The 18,033-nt window shown below is 40.7% G+C and overlaps 1 protein-coding gene across 1 annotated transcript in view; it reads right to left on the reverse strand.

Annotated features, from left to right (window-relative positions):
• Nucleotides 1-18,033, reverse strand: part of TMEFF2 (transmembrane protein with EGF like and two follistatin like domains 2) — a 668,344-nt gene that overhangs the window by 115,017 nt on the left and 535,294 nt on the right. The window lies entirely within an intron of this gene.

Raw genomic sequence — 18,033 nt, forward strand, 5'->3', positions numbered from 1 at the left:
TCATCCCATTTTGGTTCTCTGTAATCTTTCTTGCATCCATTGCATTCCATTGAGTTCCCTCACAAATGTGATCAATGATCTACCTACAGCAAAGCATAATGTGGGGTACACACTTGGATGAATGATTGTCCAACCCCTCGACTGACCAAATGATTTGGTAAGTATGAGGCTGTGCATACTCACAAATTGGCCAGAGGAACCAGTGTTGACGTCATTGCCGGTGGTATCTGTGGCAAGCATATGGTTAGGTTGGATGTCTGTACACACAGACAGATGTGCACAATACATCTGCCATGCTGCACAGCCAATGCGGTATACCAGTGAATGATGTCGTTCACAGATATATTGTGTGTACATAACTGCAAATACACTGAATGATATATCATTTGTTGACTGTACGAACAATATATCGTACAGTATGTACTTAGGGGTGCTGAGAGGGAGGGAGTGGGTACTAATTTCTCAGGCCCGGGCTTGTTTGAGGGACTAGGTGGGGGCCCGGGTCCGATACCACCCACCCTCCCTGCTACCTGTCAGAAGCCCCACACACACTGCTTTGTGTGCTAGGCTGTAGTCTCCTCTGCCTGTGGAGGGGAGCTATAACACTGATTGCACCCCCTGCAGATTTGCACAGGGGTGAGGGGCTCACAGCGCCCACTCCCCATGCCTCCCATGATTAGGCCACACCCTCTTCCCCTGGGCCCAGGTCAGCTCTCTATGGTCCTGTATATACTGGAGATGGGCGGTTCAGTTTTCCTGAAATACAAACACACCCGAACTTTGGGGCTCCGTGTTGAATCGAGTCACAGTTTGGAATCGCTTTGGGGTTTTGAGACGAACCAACTCCCGGCTCAGGTCTGCTTTCAATTTGGAACTTGGATTTACAAAACCAAACTCGGATTTTGCATTGAATGTAAGCAGGTCCAAATTATATGATTTTAGCTGTTTTTATAGATTTTTTATTGATTTTTAAGGAATTCAAACTCGAATCAAAAACAAATCCAAACCAAAACACTTGAGGCTGGTTTTGCCAGAACCAAAACACAGTGATGAATTAAAGTAGAACCAAAACGAAAACACTGAGACATCTCTAGTATGTACCCAGCACAATATTCAGTCTTTGACCCCCGGACATCTCTGCAATCAACATAATAGAGAAACCTCTCCTTCTACATAACCTTCACTCCATTGGCCTTTATGACACAGTGCTTTCCTAGCTCACCTCCTACTTATCCAACAGCTCCTTCTTAACATTTCCTCCACTCCCAGGGTTCTGTTCTTGGACCTCTGCTTTTCTCACTTTACACATTTGAGGAACTAATTTATAATTTGGCCTCCAGTACCATTTCTACACTGATGACACACAAATCCACCTCTCCTCCCATGGTCTTTCCTCTTCTCTATTATGTTGTGTGACAATCTGTCAGTTTCATATCTCCACATGGATACCCAATGCTACCAAAAGCTCATCATGTCCAGAACAGAGCTTCTCATCTTCCTTCCTCCCAGAGTCAACACCTAACTTTAAATATTGCTCACAAACAACATTATCACAATTCTGAGAACAAAGGTAATCCATTTATCTGTTGTTTACCTTATGAACATCACATATAAGAAGATTTCCAATAAGTTGTTTGTGCTGTATTAGATTTTATCTTTCTGCTCTATGTTCTATTTCAGGAATTAAGTATTGGAACCTGCACTTTCTGACCTTATGTCAATAATTAAAATATATAACTGCTTGATTCATTTTGTGGTCCTGAAAGTGGCAATGAAAATAATAATTTTACCCTTGCTACATGAAGTGATGGAGCTGATGGATTTATCATGCTGCTGGCCAAGAAAATTCTCAATAAAATATGACAGGTAAACTGCGGAATCAGAGATATGCTGGTAAGTATGTACCCACTTGCCCTCTTGATGTTACAAATGTCATTGTATTCCTAATTCTGAACTTCAGTACAAACTTGCTTTTTTTGTTATTTATTACCTCATTGATATGAAAAATCTTGACATGACATTTTCCAGGTTTACTATATTAATGAGACACATGCCCAATTACAGTACATTAGCTTATGAACTCAAGTAAAATAAAATGCAACACATATATAATCTGAGCCTAATATGTTTATTCTCTTCATGCCTGATTGGATATTATAGTAGTTAATTGCCTATTATTAATATGACATTTGTTCTATGTGTAGCAAGGATCAATGGGTGACCAATTCATTCTTCCAAAGTTGTACTGAAGGTTGCAATAAATAGTTTAGGGATATATGAATAACGCCTACTAGCGCAATAACCAGCATTTCTGGTGCCTGGTGCAGGTTATGCCACCTCCGCTTAACATCGTGCTGAGGGGATGGGGGCCACATTTCTGGTGATTACAGCAATGCCCAGAGCATCCTCAAAATGCAGAGGCTGTGGGTGAACGACCTTTGCCGCCCACAGAGATCTGCGTTCTGTGCGGCCGCACCGCTCGCAAGCTCCTAGTTACAGCCCAGACATCTACTGTAGGTGACATTGCTGTGCTCTATACAATATTGTAAAAGAGGGGCAAACAGCAAAACTCCATTTAACTAATCTCATTCATTAACCAACCTCTGAAGCAGTTTCTGCTTTACTCAGAACAGCAGTTATTTTTGTTGCTCTGAATTACCTCTTTACATTAGACATATGTTTTATTAATCAGTCACATCATAGCAGATATCCTAGACTTAGGACTTACATTCATATACAATTTACTGTATGGTACACATAACTTCATTTCAGTCACTTTCACACAGATTCTGCAACACATTTATAAAATATGAATAGATAATAGCGTATGCTTATAATAAACACAACAGGAATGATAATACTTATACCAATAAAGATTGCAGAGATTCAATTAAGATATTCTATATTGTCAATTACATAATTTTCACTAGCAATCTTATACATAATATAAAACAGTTTAGCGTAGATGATACAATTCTTTATCAAATTTCCTTCTCTTCGAATTCTTTGCCATTTTAGAGATGTGTACTGTAAAAGTACTTTCTGTGTGTGTATACAAGATTCCAATACAATTCCCACTACAAATCTTATTCTTATGCACAGTACGAACAACAATGCTTCCAGTAAAATGTACAGATTATTGTGTATAGAATATTAATGCTTTTGTACAATCACCACCACTGATTGTTTCCATATCCATATTATGCTACAGCCATGGCCAAAAGTTTTGAGAATGACACAAGTATTGGTTTTCACAAAGTCTGCCGCTTCAGTTTTTATGATGAGAATTTGCATATACTCCAGAATGTCATGAAGAGTGATCAGATGAATTGCAATCAATTGAAAAGTCCCTCTTTGCCATGACAATAACTTAGGGCCTGATTCAGACCTGCTCGCTAGGTTGCGTTCGCATGTAGACTGCCGATGTTCACAATCTGCGCATGTGTGTGAGACGCAGTGCACGTGCGCGAACCAGTTCATGCGATCGAGAAATGATCGCTCCTTGATCATAGATGCCTCACTAGAATGAGTGACAGGATGAGCCATTTGTGGGTGGTGACAGGGGTGGTCGATGGAAACGGGGGTGTGGTGATGTGAACGCAGGCATGTCTGTGCATCTTAACGCCGTTTTAGAGGCATGCATAATTAAGACACAGTGTCATTATACACATCACATGGCTGAATTACACACTGAAGCACTCGCAGTGCTTGCGGTAGGGAAAGGTCAGTCACAAGTGCTGCGTATGGGTACGATGTTACTCGATATTACCGATAGTTGTATACACTTCCTGGAGATGACATGTATTACTAAAGGAAAGTGGGCGTCTTTAGACAGGCTGGTGTGTGTCTAAATACACACCGCCATCGCACGCCAAGACATAGTGGGTGTGCTAATGCTATATATCGTGCGTCATACTGGTGAATTGATTTCTTAAGGCTTCATTCTTCTTTCCAAGTAGGCAACGTGCCACAGCTGAATGTTAGATCTGGATGTTACACCACCCATGTGGAGCATAATAGCCAACATTTTCATTTTTCATGTTATCACTGTGAAGGTGAGGCTGGACAATTTACATAGTGAGGTCTTACCCTAGCAGCATAATGCCACAAATCATGGAATTAATAAGAAGGGGTGGTGCTAAGCTGGCATAATACTCTGAGAATCAGGTCATCATTCACTTCGTCCCACCCATGTCACTTGGAAATAGACAGGACGAGAGAGGGTGACCTACTCTACCTGGAGTCTATCAGGACTCCCCAAAATTACCCCAGCTGTTACAGAACAGTAGGCAAGTATGATGTGGGGTCTAGGCAAATAAATTGCTGTGGTTTTTACCCATGACATTTTATTAAGCTTTGCCATTAAGTATTAATATAGTCCAATTGAAAAATATCTCCATAAAAAATGATCTGATGTGAACTGACTATCGCTGGGATCAGCTAGGTCTCCTGTTACTGGCAAATAGTTGCAACGGTTGTCCCACATTAGCTGCTTGTGATTGATGGTTGGTGAATGGAAATCTTGGGTAATCCTGGCTTTAATCAATTTCCTTTGGACGGTCATAGTTGGTAGCAGATGGATCTCTCTTATTGGAGAAAAAGTAAGATTTTTATTCTTTTAATAAGTGGTGGACAAGGAGTTTAAACTTTATTTGAATTCTGAGAATAAGTAATTTGTTTTTCTACTCTTTAGGTATAATGGGCAGCAATCTCACAGGTCACAATCCATTATACAGGGACCAGTAGGATGGCAAAGCTGTTACATGTATCCCAAACCTGTTCATCCATAGAGAGGGGAATGCTGTTTTTTGTATTTCCCATCCCTATAGATACACCAGGCCTGCAATGTTCCAGCCAGGGGCTAGTTTGCTTTATATCATGGTGGTGCCATGCTGGTGATTTTCTGTTATAATGGAATCCAGCCCAGTATACAGTACTCTAGGGGAGGCTAATCATTTGTGGGATTTTTTAGGTTTAAGCAGTTCCTAGTACATGGGCTGTTTTAATACAGGTGGGGAGTCTGCAAATTTGTTTCCCCACTGGACAAGCCCATTAAAGTATAAGCATTCAGCAGAGGATACTTGTATTGTTAGCTGTACTCCAAGCAATGTAATATCAAGCTTCACACATACAAAACCAACCCATGTACAGTATTTCATACAGTGCAGATGTTTCCTCACTCTATTATTTAAGCCATAAATAAGATAAAAGTGAGCAGTATATTAGGGGAAAAACGGAATCATTTTATCAACTGAAAAGTGTGATATTAATAGGGTAGGAGGGTACACACTGATGTTCTTACAACAGTTAAAGCTTAGTCACCCTTATAGTAAAGAACCCCTTTATATGCTCATGGTATAACTATCTTTCATTATTGATTGCTCCTTATGTATTGTATGGTCCATGCTACAAACTATATTAGGCAAAACTTTGTTTTTAAAATACAACAACCTCACTTGCGCTTATGTTCCTTCAGTAACAACTCATAAGTGCAAGTGAGATTGTTGTTTTGTGTATACATTGTTTCGAGTTGGTAACTCGGTTGCAACCTTTGCTGCTTTGAGGTGCAGCGCCATTGTGTTGTTAATTATTCTAGACACCGTTTTACAAAATAAACAAAACTATTTCTTTCTAATCTCCATTTAGAATTTAACCATTTCATTTCCTTTATCAATGAGGTTAGCTGTCTCTGAATCCTCTTGAATTTTCTTATGTCTTTCTTACAGTGGGGTACCCAAAATGCTACCCCATATTTTATATGTGATCTAGGGGTAATACTGTGTTTGCAGCATGTGCATGTATCCCCTTAATGCATTCCAGCATTTTGTTCACCTATCCAGCAGCATCTAGTGTGGGGATAGTTATTACCTCATCCTAGGTACATATTGTAGTTCTTAATGTATCCCATTAATTACATTTCATCTGCCATTTCACAGCTTAATTTTCCATTATCTCTAAACATGTATGTAGCAAGTTAATACCCTCTTTTCTTTGTTAACAGATCTGCCTACAGTAGTTTATCGTCATCGGTAATCATGGACACCATTATGGTCTAGGACATCTACATTAATAGAAAGACTGAAAAGGACAGGGTCACCTACTGGTCCCTGTGGAACACCACATACTGTAACTTAGCCCACTCTAAGGGGTAAATTCACTAAAGTGAGAGTTTATAGAAGTGAGTTTTAGAAGAGATGTTGCCCATAGCAACCAATCAGATTCTAGCGATTATCTTCTAGAAGGTGCTAGTTAAATGTTAAATAGAATCTGATTGTTTGCTATGGACAACATTTCTTTTAAAACTCATTTCTAAAAACTCTCACTTTAGTAAATTTACCCCTAAATACAGTCAGGTCCGTAAATATTGGGACATTGACAGAATTTTCATATTTTGTCCTCTATTCACCACCACAATGGCTTTGAAATGAAACAAACAAGATGTGATTTAACTGCAAACTTTCAGATTTAATTTGAGGGTAATTACATCCAAATCAGGTGAACGGTGTAGGAATTACAATGGTTTCTATATGTGCCTCCCACTTTTTAAGGGGCCAAAAGTAATGGGACAAACTAAACAATCCTAAATCTAACTTTCACTTTTTAATACTTTGTTGCAAATCCTTTGCAGGCAATTACAGCCTGAAGTCTGGAACGCATAGACATCACCAGACGCTGGGTATCATCCCTGGTGATGCTCTGCGAGGACTCTACTGCAAATGTCTTCAGTTCCTGCTTGTTCTTGGGGCATTTTCCCTTCAGTTTTGTCTTCATCAAGTGAAATGCATGCTCAATCGGATTCAGGTCAGGGGACTGACTTGGCCATTGCATAACATTCCACTTTTAAGCCTTAAAAAACTCTTTGGTTGCTTTTGTGGTATGCTTCGGGTCATTGTCCATCTGCACTGTGAAGCACTGTCCAATGAGTTCTGAAGCATTTGACTGAATATGAGCATATAATATTGCCCGAAACACTTCAGAATTCATTCTGCTGCTTTTGTCAGCAGTCACATCATCAATAAATGCAAGGGAACCAGTTCCATTGGCAGCCATACATGCCCACGCCATGACACAACCACCACCATGCTTCACTGATGAGGTGGTATGTTTTGGATCATGAGCAGTTCCTTTCCTTCTTGTCTCTTCCCAACACTCTGGTACAAGTTGTTCTTTGTCTCATCTGTCAATAGGATGTTGTTCCAGAACTGTAATGGCTTTTTTTGGATGTTGTTTGGCAAACTTTAATCTGGTCTTCCTGTTTTTGTGGCTCACCAATGGTTTGCATCTTGTGGTGAACCCTCTATATTCACTCTTGTGAAGTCTTCTCTTGATTGTTTACTTTGACACATATACATCTACCTCTTGGAGAGTGTTCTTGATTTGGCCAACTGTTGTGAAGGGGTTTTTCTTCACCAGGGAAATAATTCTTCTGTCATCCACCACAGTTGTTTTCCATGGTCTTCCAGGTCTTTTGGTGTTGCTGAGCTCTCCGGTGCGTTCTTTCTTTTTAAGAATGTTCCAAACAGTTGATTTGGCCACACCTAATGTTTTTGCAATTGTTTTCATTTTTCAGCCTAATGATGGCTTGCTTCACTGATAGTGACAGCTCTTTGGATCTCATATTGAGAGTCGACAGCAACTGATTCCAAATGCAAATGTCACACCTAGAATCAACTCCAGACCTTTTACCTGCTTAACTGATAATGAAATAATGAGGGAATAGCCCATACCTGTCCATGAAATAGCTTTTGAGTTGATAGTCCCATTACTTTTGGCCCCTTAAAAGTGGGAGGCACATATTGAAACTGTTGTAATTCCTACACTGTTCACCCGATTTGGATGTAATTACCCTCAAATTAAATCTGAAAGTCTGCAGTTAAAGCACATCTTGTTTGTTTCATTTCAAAACCATTGTGGTGGTGAATAGAGGCCAAAATCTGAAAATTCTGTCAATGTCCCAATATTTATGGACCTGACTGTATGTTCTGTTTTACTATAACTAGTCTCTGTTTTCTGTTCTGCAATGAGTTCACAGTAAATGTGCTATCGTTTTACCTTGCTCTAGTACTCTCATGTAGTGTAAAAGTAGGAAATGCTTTTGCAAAATCCAAATACTGTATATCACATTTGTTGCAATATAAAGATATGGTGTCATACTGCTTACGTCCTAATGAAATGGAATCAAATTGTTAGACATGACAGGTCATTCATAAGGCCAGGCTGTTACTGTTACTACAATATAACAGCACCCCTTAGAATCGCTTCAAAATATTAAACAAATGTCAGAAAACAGAATCACAGGACCTCGCTCACATTTCTTCTGGTTTTAAAACTTGCATCACATCTGCTTTCCCCAATCTTGTGGCACTGACCCATTTAGAATGGAGTCTATAAATATAACAGTGGTCTAGGAAGTATTGAACTTCCTTAGCACAATAAGAGAATGCCATCAGGGCAACGTGTTCTAATATTGCTTAGGCTTAAGTGCATCTCATCCTGTGTTAAACAAGTAACATTTAACAGTTTGGATAGACTGTTGCTAATGCTACACAACCTTGTCTCTGGCGTTGTTTCCCAGCTAGTTAGGTCTCAAACAAGTTTTACATACAGTCAACATTTGCCCCATTTCCTAGCCTAACTGGACATGTTATATCATACCAAATTCACTGCCTAGTCATGCCTTTCATTCTGCCATGTCTTGGTTCTGCACATTAGCTAATTATTGTGTTTGTTAACTCTACTTCACCTATTTGGTTTGGAAAACTCATATGATATTTTTCTATGTTTATTCCTCCTTATCACCTCCTATCCTCTTTCTTACTGCTTCCCCATTTACCTTGAGGTTGCGGTAACAGGCAAACTGGTTTGCACAGAAGACCACTATGGTGTTTACAGCAGAGTTGAAGGCAGGCTTTTTGTCACCTGGGGAAAAGATTAATCTTGCCCTCCACCCCTCCCTTTAGTATTTTACTACTAAAGTCCAGAGTCAAAGCACACACAATTTATTGCTGAAATGCAGGATTGTTACTGGAGGATTATAGAGTGGGTGTAACCAGCCCCTGGAGATCAAGCACTGGTCCATCTTTAGTCTACAGCATTACCCCTTGTAATGCCACACACTTCATTGTTTACTGCATGTAGTTCACCCTTCATTCTGCCTTGCAGGGAACACATGTCCCAACTGCCTGGTGGAAGTGAGAAACAAAATCATCACCACCACGTCCTTGTATCTCATTTCCTACCCTCCCTTTCCCATCCTATTAGTTTTCTAACTGCCCTGAAGTTTTTTCCCCAACATCCCTATCCTTGGAATTGATTTCCCCTCACAGAAACACTGTTGAGGTTCATTACCCCCTATTGCAATTATTTCTCATTATATATCACTATTAATCAATCATTCACATACATGTATATCTATATACTGATCTCATCATATATTCTTTCTGTATATCACTATAAACAAATGTATGCACATATAATATATACTATTATCCATGTGTAACAGTGAAGACAAAGCATTCTGAAATGGAGCTGGTAATCTTTGTTTTAGTTTTGTGATAAATTACATATTTTTGTCCATTCTCCTTCATTGTTAGAGAAGAGCAGTTATGTATTTGGATCTGAAAATACACAAGTTGAAACTGCTAGGCCTGGCCTCCCTCATCTTCCCTACCCTGCCTCCTTCTTCCATACAGTGTGTGGCCATGTCAACAGACACACTGAGCCTGCGCAATCAGCTCCTGGCACCCCCTCCCCACACACACATACACACATATCACCCAGGATATGTGCCCTGGGGCCCCCACCCTAGATGCCACCAAGATTTATAGCACTATTTGTTTTATTGTCTGATTGTAGTATGTTCCAGACTTGTTATTATATCGCTTCCAGGAGCTGTGGGTGGCAGTTAATCAAGCATATATAAAAGGTGACAGTGAGATGCTTACGTAAATAGTGGATGTCAGTTAGAGAAGCTTCTAGAAGCATCTGAGTGTCAGTGAGAGTCACATAGTGCAGTCAGCAGCAGGGGCGTATCTACCCATTGGCCAGGATGACACTCGCCAGGGGCGACGGCCAAAGGGGGGGTGCCGCCCGGTGGTATCGTATCACCTGCAGCTACAGTGTAGATATGCCCCTGTATTCGCCCGCCTGCACCGGCCGGGGGTGAGGCTCGTCAGGGACACTGAGGGTGCTAAGCCAGGCCCACGATGCTGCGGCTGCCCCCAAGGGGGACAGAGCGGAGACGGAGGTGTTCTCAGGCCTGTGAAGGTGTATACTGAGGACCGCGTGAGTACTGCAGTTTCTGATCTACAAAAGAATCAATTAAAATAAGGAGATGAAACATTTATTGGATCTATATCCAGGTTTGACATTGATATTGAGAACTGGGCTACATACATAGAAAGAGCGGAATTATATCGCCAGACCAGTGATATTCAGGAAGATAGGAAAGTGTCAGTTTTACTGAGCATCATGGGCCCCAATACATATAGTATATTGTGCAATCTATTGACTGAGTTGAACCTGCTAATATCTTTTAAGGATTTTGTGGTCATTTTACAGAGTTACTCCAAAGCCATTAGATATTGCTGAGAGATTTTGGTTTCATAGGGCCTGATTCAAATGCTTTGCTTGTCGCTGCAGCGGATATGCGAAAATAGTGACCCTGTTACTGTCTTGTGCAATGAGACACCCACTGATGGCATCTCACATCTGCCGCAAACATACATCAGTAAAAACATCTGAAACATTGGTCGTACATTTGTCGTACATCGAACCTCTGAGCAAGCCTATACTATCTCAGACTTAGCATGTCACCTAAGATGCCATGGCACCTGCAGATGCGAATGAATTTGAAGAGGCTCACTATCGCATGCCCAGAAAATGGTTCTGACATGCCTGCATTTTTCTAAACCCCCCATTACCTAACCTAAATGCTTATTACCTGTCACTCACTTTGTGAATAAATCCTCTCTGTGACCAATGACCGCAGTCGCTAACCCATTGCCACATGTGTGCAGTATAGCTTTGATGCATGCACAGTGGCAAAATATTGTTCCAATGGGTCCAACTTTGACATTAGGTGCATCTCTGAATTAGGCCCTTAGACACTGTCAGACCCAGGGTGAATCAATAACAAAATATGTGACCAATTTAAGGACATTATCAAAGCACTTTCCGTTGGAAATGTAACTAACAGATGCCCTTAGAGAAAAATCATGAAATGGCATGATTGACAAAGGTGTTATGAAAAGACTGCTGTCTGAACCCTAACAGACTTTAGACAGGACCATGCCTCTAGCTGTTTCTATGGAGCATGCGGATATATATATCAAATCATTTCCATTTTGAGGCACCCATGTTTTCATTGTGGCAAATGCCATTACGATGCTGGTTCCATGACAAGGTCTATTTAATATGCCAGAAGCGGGATCAAAAAGGATGTGTGTGTCATTCAGAGAAAGCACTGGAAAAAGAGACCTCAGATTCAACCTAGGGGTTGAATCTGAGTTGGTCAAATCTCTCTGTACAGATGCAGAATGGCGAGTTTTATCACACAGCGCATGCACAGATGCAGTATGGTGAGTGTTATCAGACAGCGCATTCACAGATGCAGAATGGCGAGTCTTATCACACAGCGCATGCACAGATGTACAATGGCGAGTTTTATCACACAGCACATGCACAGATGCAGAATGGCGAGTGTTATAAGACAGCGCATGCACAGATGCACAATGGCAAGTGTTATCAGACAGCGTATGAACAGATGCACAATGGCGAGTTTTATCACACAGCGCATGCACACATGCAGAATGGCAAGTTTTATCACACAGCGCATGCACAGATGCAGAATGGCGAGTTTTATCACACAGTGCATGCACAGATGCAGAATGGCAAGTTTTATCACACAGCGCATGCACAGATGCAGAATGGCGAGTTTTATCACACAGCGCATGCACAGATGCAGAATGGCGAGTTTTATCACACAGCGCATGCACAGATGCAGAATGGCGAGTTTTATCACACAGCGCTTGCACAGATGCAAGTTTACAAATTTTTGCATATGTTCATGACATTCTATTATGAGTTGGACAGATATTTGCAGCATCTGATTTTCCATGAAATGGGTGTTTCAGGAAGGGAACTGCGCGCCGACAATGTGATTGTATTATTCTGACTTGTGGGAGTGTAATGGGTGTGTCGTGAGTGTGTATCTTGAGTTCTGTACTGTACTGAGTCATTCCTACAGAGCAGGGAAGGCTGTTTCAGATAGATCTCTTGCACCTAGCATAGGGTGAGTGCAAGTGCCGATATTAATGATAATGGTTGCAGCGGCTGACGTAAAATCAGTAGGTGCACAACTTTTCGCTTGCAGACGCACAGATCCTCACTTTTGCTGTATTGAATCTTGCATTATCATAAGGTAGTAAATCTAGCTTCCTCAGCTACCCTCTAATACAGCCACTTCATGTCCGACTCAGAATCAGATCCTTAGGGTACACAAGGTTGTTAACAACTAAACGGACTCCACTGACTCTAAAAAGGAACTGTCTTTCCTGGAACTGAATAGCATTAAAGCAAAAGACCGCCAAGTCTGCGTTTCTATTAAGATGGAGGGAATACAAATAAAAATGGAGCTCAACATCGGTTCAGCATTGTCTGTCATTAATACAACTGATTATAACTGAGAAAGCTTGTTCTTGCATACCCCATTAACTAAAACATCAGTTAAGCTCCACACAAATATGAGTGAGGCCAAAAGTGAATGTTAAATACAAGGACCACTGTCACAGACTTTTTTTTATATGTGTTGTATAACGGTGGTCCAGCTTTATTGGATCACAGGTGACTCAGGTTAATCAAATTGGAAATTAAATCGATACATTAGCTACAGTCTTCCCAGCTGTAAAAGCTGTTAATAGGTTACATAATAATAATAATAATAATAATAATAATATAATAGGTTGTCCACCAACCGCTAGTCTCCATTATCAATCCTAGAAAGGCAGTACTGGCCATGATGATTGCTTGCCTAAATAATGGTCTTTGTTCTTGGGCATTCATCAGTATGACATTGAATTCAGGGAAACTAAATAACACTGCAATGCTGATTGTCTATTATCTTCTCCCTTGCCACAGTATGAAGAAGACAGCCTTCCAATAAACTAATTGTCAGAGAAATAAGGAATTATCCAGTTTTATCAACAGTTTTTGATGACTCTCAGGCTGCCCAGTTTTGGAAATCCTATTGATCACAGCTTTTCTGGCAGGATAGTTCAATTATGAATATGCCAGAGAACCTTAATATGTGAGACTAAGGTGATACCACACAAACTCCAAATAAAAATCTGGCATAAACTGCAAGAAGGCCACTTGGGGATTTTGGAGAGAAACTATATTTGGTGTGTGGGAATTGATAGCGAAATTGATAGTCACCTTCATATCCCAGGGAGTGGACAATCTTCCTGTTCCAAAAGGTGCACACTGACTTTAAAGGACCATTCTTGGACACTTGTTTTTATTGCAGTTGGTGCTCACTTCAAATGGCATGAGGTTATTAAAATGAAATAAACTACATATTTGAAAACTATATTTGTTCTTAAGCGTCATTTTGCCAGGAATGGGCTGCCAGAGTTGTAATGACAATGGTCTGCAATTTATGTCTGCTGAATTCCAGAGATTCATGAAAGGAAATTAAATTAAACCTTTTTCTTCAGCTCCTCACCATCCAGCCACCAATGGACTGGCCGAGAGATTTGTACACAACTTTAAGGAAGCTATCAAGGCAATGAGTGAAAAACCAATGCCACTTTAGCACAAGATTGACAACTTCCTCTTCACTTAATGTACTGTAACATGGACAACCACCAATCATGATGTTTCCATAAAGGAACTTGTGGTCTCAGTGTAATTTAGTGAAGTAGGATGTGGGGAAAGAGGTACAGAATAAATGGTTCCATCAGGTCTATCAGTTACCCATTCAAGAGATTGCTGTTATTTGTGATTTCAGAGCAGACAAATGGCAAGCTGGCAAGGTGATCTCCAAAACTGGACCATTGATGTACAAAAATCAGGTGGGAGGAGAATTGTGACCCATCATGCAGATCATTGAGTCCAGTGGGTCAGTTAAATTTAACATGACCAGTAACCTCCCTAGCACATTACCTAGGACATTACCTTACTTGTGCCTCGTTTAAATACACCTCCTGTGTTACATAACTCAGTTAATCTGAATGAGGTTTACCTGCACCAGTTCAGGACTATGTGAACTCTCCTGCAGAATTAGAAACATCAATAGAGGCTCAATGTCCTGAATTTAACAAAGAGCCCCCAGAACCACTCCCAGAAGCCAGGGGCAATCTACAGTTTATTCAGACTGAATACTGAAGGTCCACAAAGACTGAACTTGTAATTATTGATATTTTAAAATGTTGTTATGTTGAGCACTTATCTACAGTATGATGTGTGTGTGCTTATAACACTATTTGTTTCAGATTGAAAGTATATGCCGAGACTTGTTACCTGTTACCTCCCTTTTCTTGTTATATACTGATCCCTTGTAAATAAACACTCTGGGGGAGATTTACTAAGCTCTGGAGAGTTATAAAGTGGGGAGTGATAAACTACCAGGCAATAAGTTCCTAACTGCCATGGTACAGGCTGTGTTTGAAAAATGACAGTTACAGTAGGAGCTGATTGGTTGGTACTTTATCACTCTCCACTTTATCACTCTCAAGGCTTAGTACACATGCCCCTCTCTGTGTTTTCTCCTGAGTGTGGTATCATACTGTATATAGAAACATCATTTCATGAATGTAACACTATATTTATCAATTGATGTTTGTGGGATAACCCGAAAAACATTTTTGGGAAGGGGCTATAGCAAACATTAATTATCCTATCAGAGATATCTACTGCAGTTCTCTTTCTGACCCTAGAAGCAGCCCCCTTAGGTATCTGTGGCGGCTGCTTTATTGATGAATTTACAAAGCAAAGTATTTCGGAGTTTGGCCCTAGAGGCCATTGTAGCCTATACAAGAGTATTAGCCTTTGCAGCCTATGGGCTACTTTCTGCACCATTTACCATGGTAAGCAGGCTGCTCAGGTGCAGTAGCGCATTGGGGTCCTGAAGAAGATGAGAAATGATCACATTAGTGATCACTTAGATTCTAACACTTGGCAGGGACAGGCTCCAGTCAGACATTCAGAGCCTGTGCATTTTAAATCATACTTACCGACCTCTTACAAATCCTCTCCAGGAGCAGCCCAGAAAGGAGATACTGCTCTCAGCTTCGGGGTGTGGGGCCAGACTGTAGCCGTCATTAGGCCCCGTCCCCTTTACAGGAAAGCCCGCTATTTGCAGGGCCACGTTGAGGGGGAGGGGTAAATCGGGAGCCTCCCACAACTTTCAGGAGAATAGGCAATTGTGTTTTAAATTTGGCCTCTGTGCCTTGATACATGGCAATAGCTGAAATTACTTCAAGCCCTAATTGAGGCCCAATGTTATTATTTTTATATGTGACACTGGAAGTATGTAACAAAACATAGGCAAAGAAAAAAGTTGCTGTGTTTTATTTTGCAATATTACTGGTCAACATGGCCTTTGAGATGAACCGGAACAGATGCGTTTCAGAATATATTGATTGAACCCCTCTGTAAGGTTACCATGGTAACATCAGCCATTAGGGACTAACAGGACAATGCATTAATGTCAGAGGTGGTTGAACTGGACAATTACAGCAAAAAAAATCTCTAGCCTGATAAAGACTGTAAATAACGAAGAAAAAAAGTATAATAAATCGGCGCCAATTAAAACTCCTTACCACAGAACTGAATATTTAGCTGCTTTCAAAGAAAGGGAATTATTCAGTCCCTATAAATAGAAACTACAAAAAGGAGAATAGAAAGCGCTAACACACAGTTCTTTATATATAAAAACAATAATTTATTAATTCCTTTCTTAATAAAATCCTTTTATTAAGAAAGGAATTAATAAATTATTGTTTCTATATATAAAGAACTGCGTGTTAGCGCTTTCTATTCTCCTTTTTGATAAAGACTGTGACTACTTCAGACTGTGAAATCAGTATTATGTGTTTCTAAGATGCCTGAAAAAGATTTCCAAAAATTACTGATGTAATAATAACATGGCATTATAAACTTTGTCAAAGAAAGCTCAACAATTTTGTGTAGGAGAACAATCACAACTTCTGTAAATCATTCCAACTTAACCTGGACAGCACTAATAACATAGACCTGTCAGGCAATGCTGTGTGTTGCATTCTAGGTATTTTATGATTTACAGTATGGTTCATACAGTAGATAATTGAGAAGTGACTCTGGGCTCAATTCAGACCCGCTCGCTAGATGCATACGCTCGTTCTCAGAGTATGCAAATTCGGCTGAGTGAAGGCAAGGCAAGTGAACGCACGGCAAGGCATAAACACGCCCACTATGTCTTGGCATGTGATCGCTTTGTGTATGCAGACGCCCACCAGCCTGTCATTAAGATGCCCACTTGCACATGTCATCTCCAGGAAGTGTACATCAGGTACCATCAGGAGCATTCACAGCGCTTGAGACTGACTATATCCTACCGCAAGCACTGCGAGTACTTCAGTGTAAAAACTAGCCCCAGGTGACGTGTACTATGATGCTGCCTGTTAATTATGCACGTCTATGAAACAGAATTAAGATGCTCAGATACGCCTGCGTTCGCACCTCCACTCCTCCTTTTCTAGTTGCCTGCCCCTGTTACCACCCACAAACAGCCTCTCCTGTCACTCGCTCAGCTGGGCTGTCTATGCTGGACGAGAGAACGATTTCCGATCTTTCACAGTGGTTTGCGCATGCGCACTGCGATCCATATGCATGCATACAATGCGAACCATCAGCTATGAGCTAACGCTTCTTAGTGTCCGGGTCTGAATCGGGCCCTCTATACCTCCCATATCAGAGTAAAAAATTAAAATGTTCCAGATTCTGACACTTATATGTGTCACCAGCATTTCCAGTAAAACCATTATATGGGCATGAAGTCTTTAGCAAGTTCTTTAAAGAGAATTTCCATTAATAGCACCTTTCAAATTGGAAAAAGTAGTTTAATATTAAAAATGATCAATGTACTTAATTAGCTATTATTTCCCTCCTAGTAGTTTTCAGACAGTGATTTTACCTAATAAGTACGGCATCATTTCCATCAACACCAAACTAACGGTTTTGAGGACCTTTTCCATAATTTAATTTTTTTTTTCGTATTCATTAACACATCTACAGGCAGCTTGAGTAGGAAAGGGACATACTTACCTGCTTTCAACTCCCTCCTCCAGGTCCCTCCATCGGCTCCATCCTCCAGGTTCCTCCGGATTCTACTTCAGGTCTCATCCTTTGGCTCCCTCCACTGTGTCATTCTGGCTCCCTCCTCTGTGTCCCTCCGACTTGTGTGTTCTCCCTGCCGATGCATGTTACTACTGATGGGAAGCGTCTCCCTTCTGTTGCCACCAGGGAACAGAGGGGAGACGCTTCCCATCAGCAGCAGCATGCAGTGGCGGGAGAACATAGATAAGTATTTTGAAAAAAAATATATATATATATTATATATATATATATATATTTTTTTTTTTTTTCAATTGTTTACAAGATTATGTTTTCTATTGCTGTCTACTATAGGGGCATAACTTAAAAGGTCTGATTCCCATAGCAAATTTGTATTGAGAACATCTACTACCTACTACAATGCGTCAAATGGGGAAATTGCTGATTGCATTAGTAGAAATCTGTCACATAATTAACAACTGCACAGTTATTTTTTCCTCATTATTTTCCCAGTCATATAACTTCCTGTATAAACATGCTTGCCTATGCTCGGCCGCCAAGAAAGGTGAACAAGTTTCTCGGAGGCTGGGTCCACCCAGCCTGGGCTGCCCACTTCCCCAGTGAATTGGGCAGCACAGGCAGCTGATAATGCAATTTGAGCTGAATCACGTCATTGTGGCTCTGCCCACTACTTCACAATGCTAGTAATTGTGGCATTGC

This window comes from Taudactylus pleione, unplaced genomic scaffold (assembly GCF_031769625.1).
Source record: "Taudactylus pleione unplaced genomic scaffold, aTauple2 ptg000728l, whole genome shotgun sequence".
NCBI lineage: Eukaryota > Metazoa > Chordata > Amphibia > Anura > Myobatrachidae > Taudactylus > Taudactylus pleione.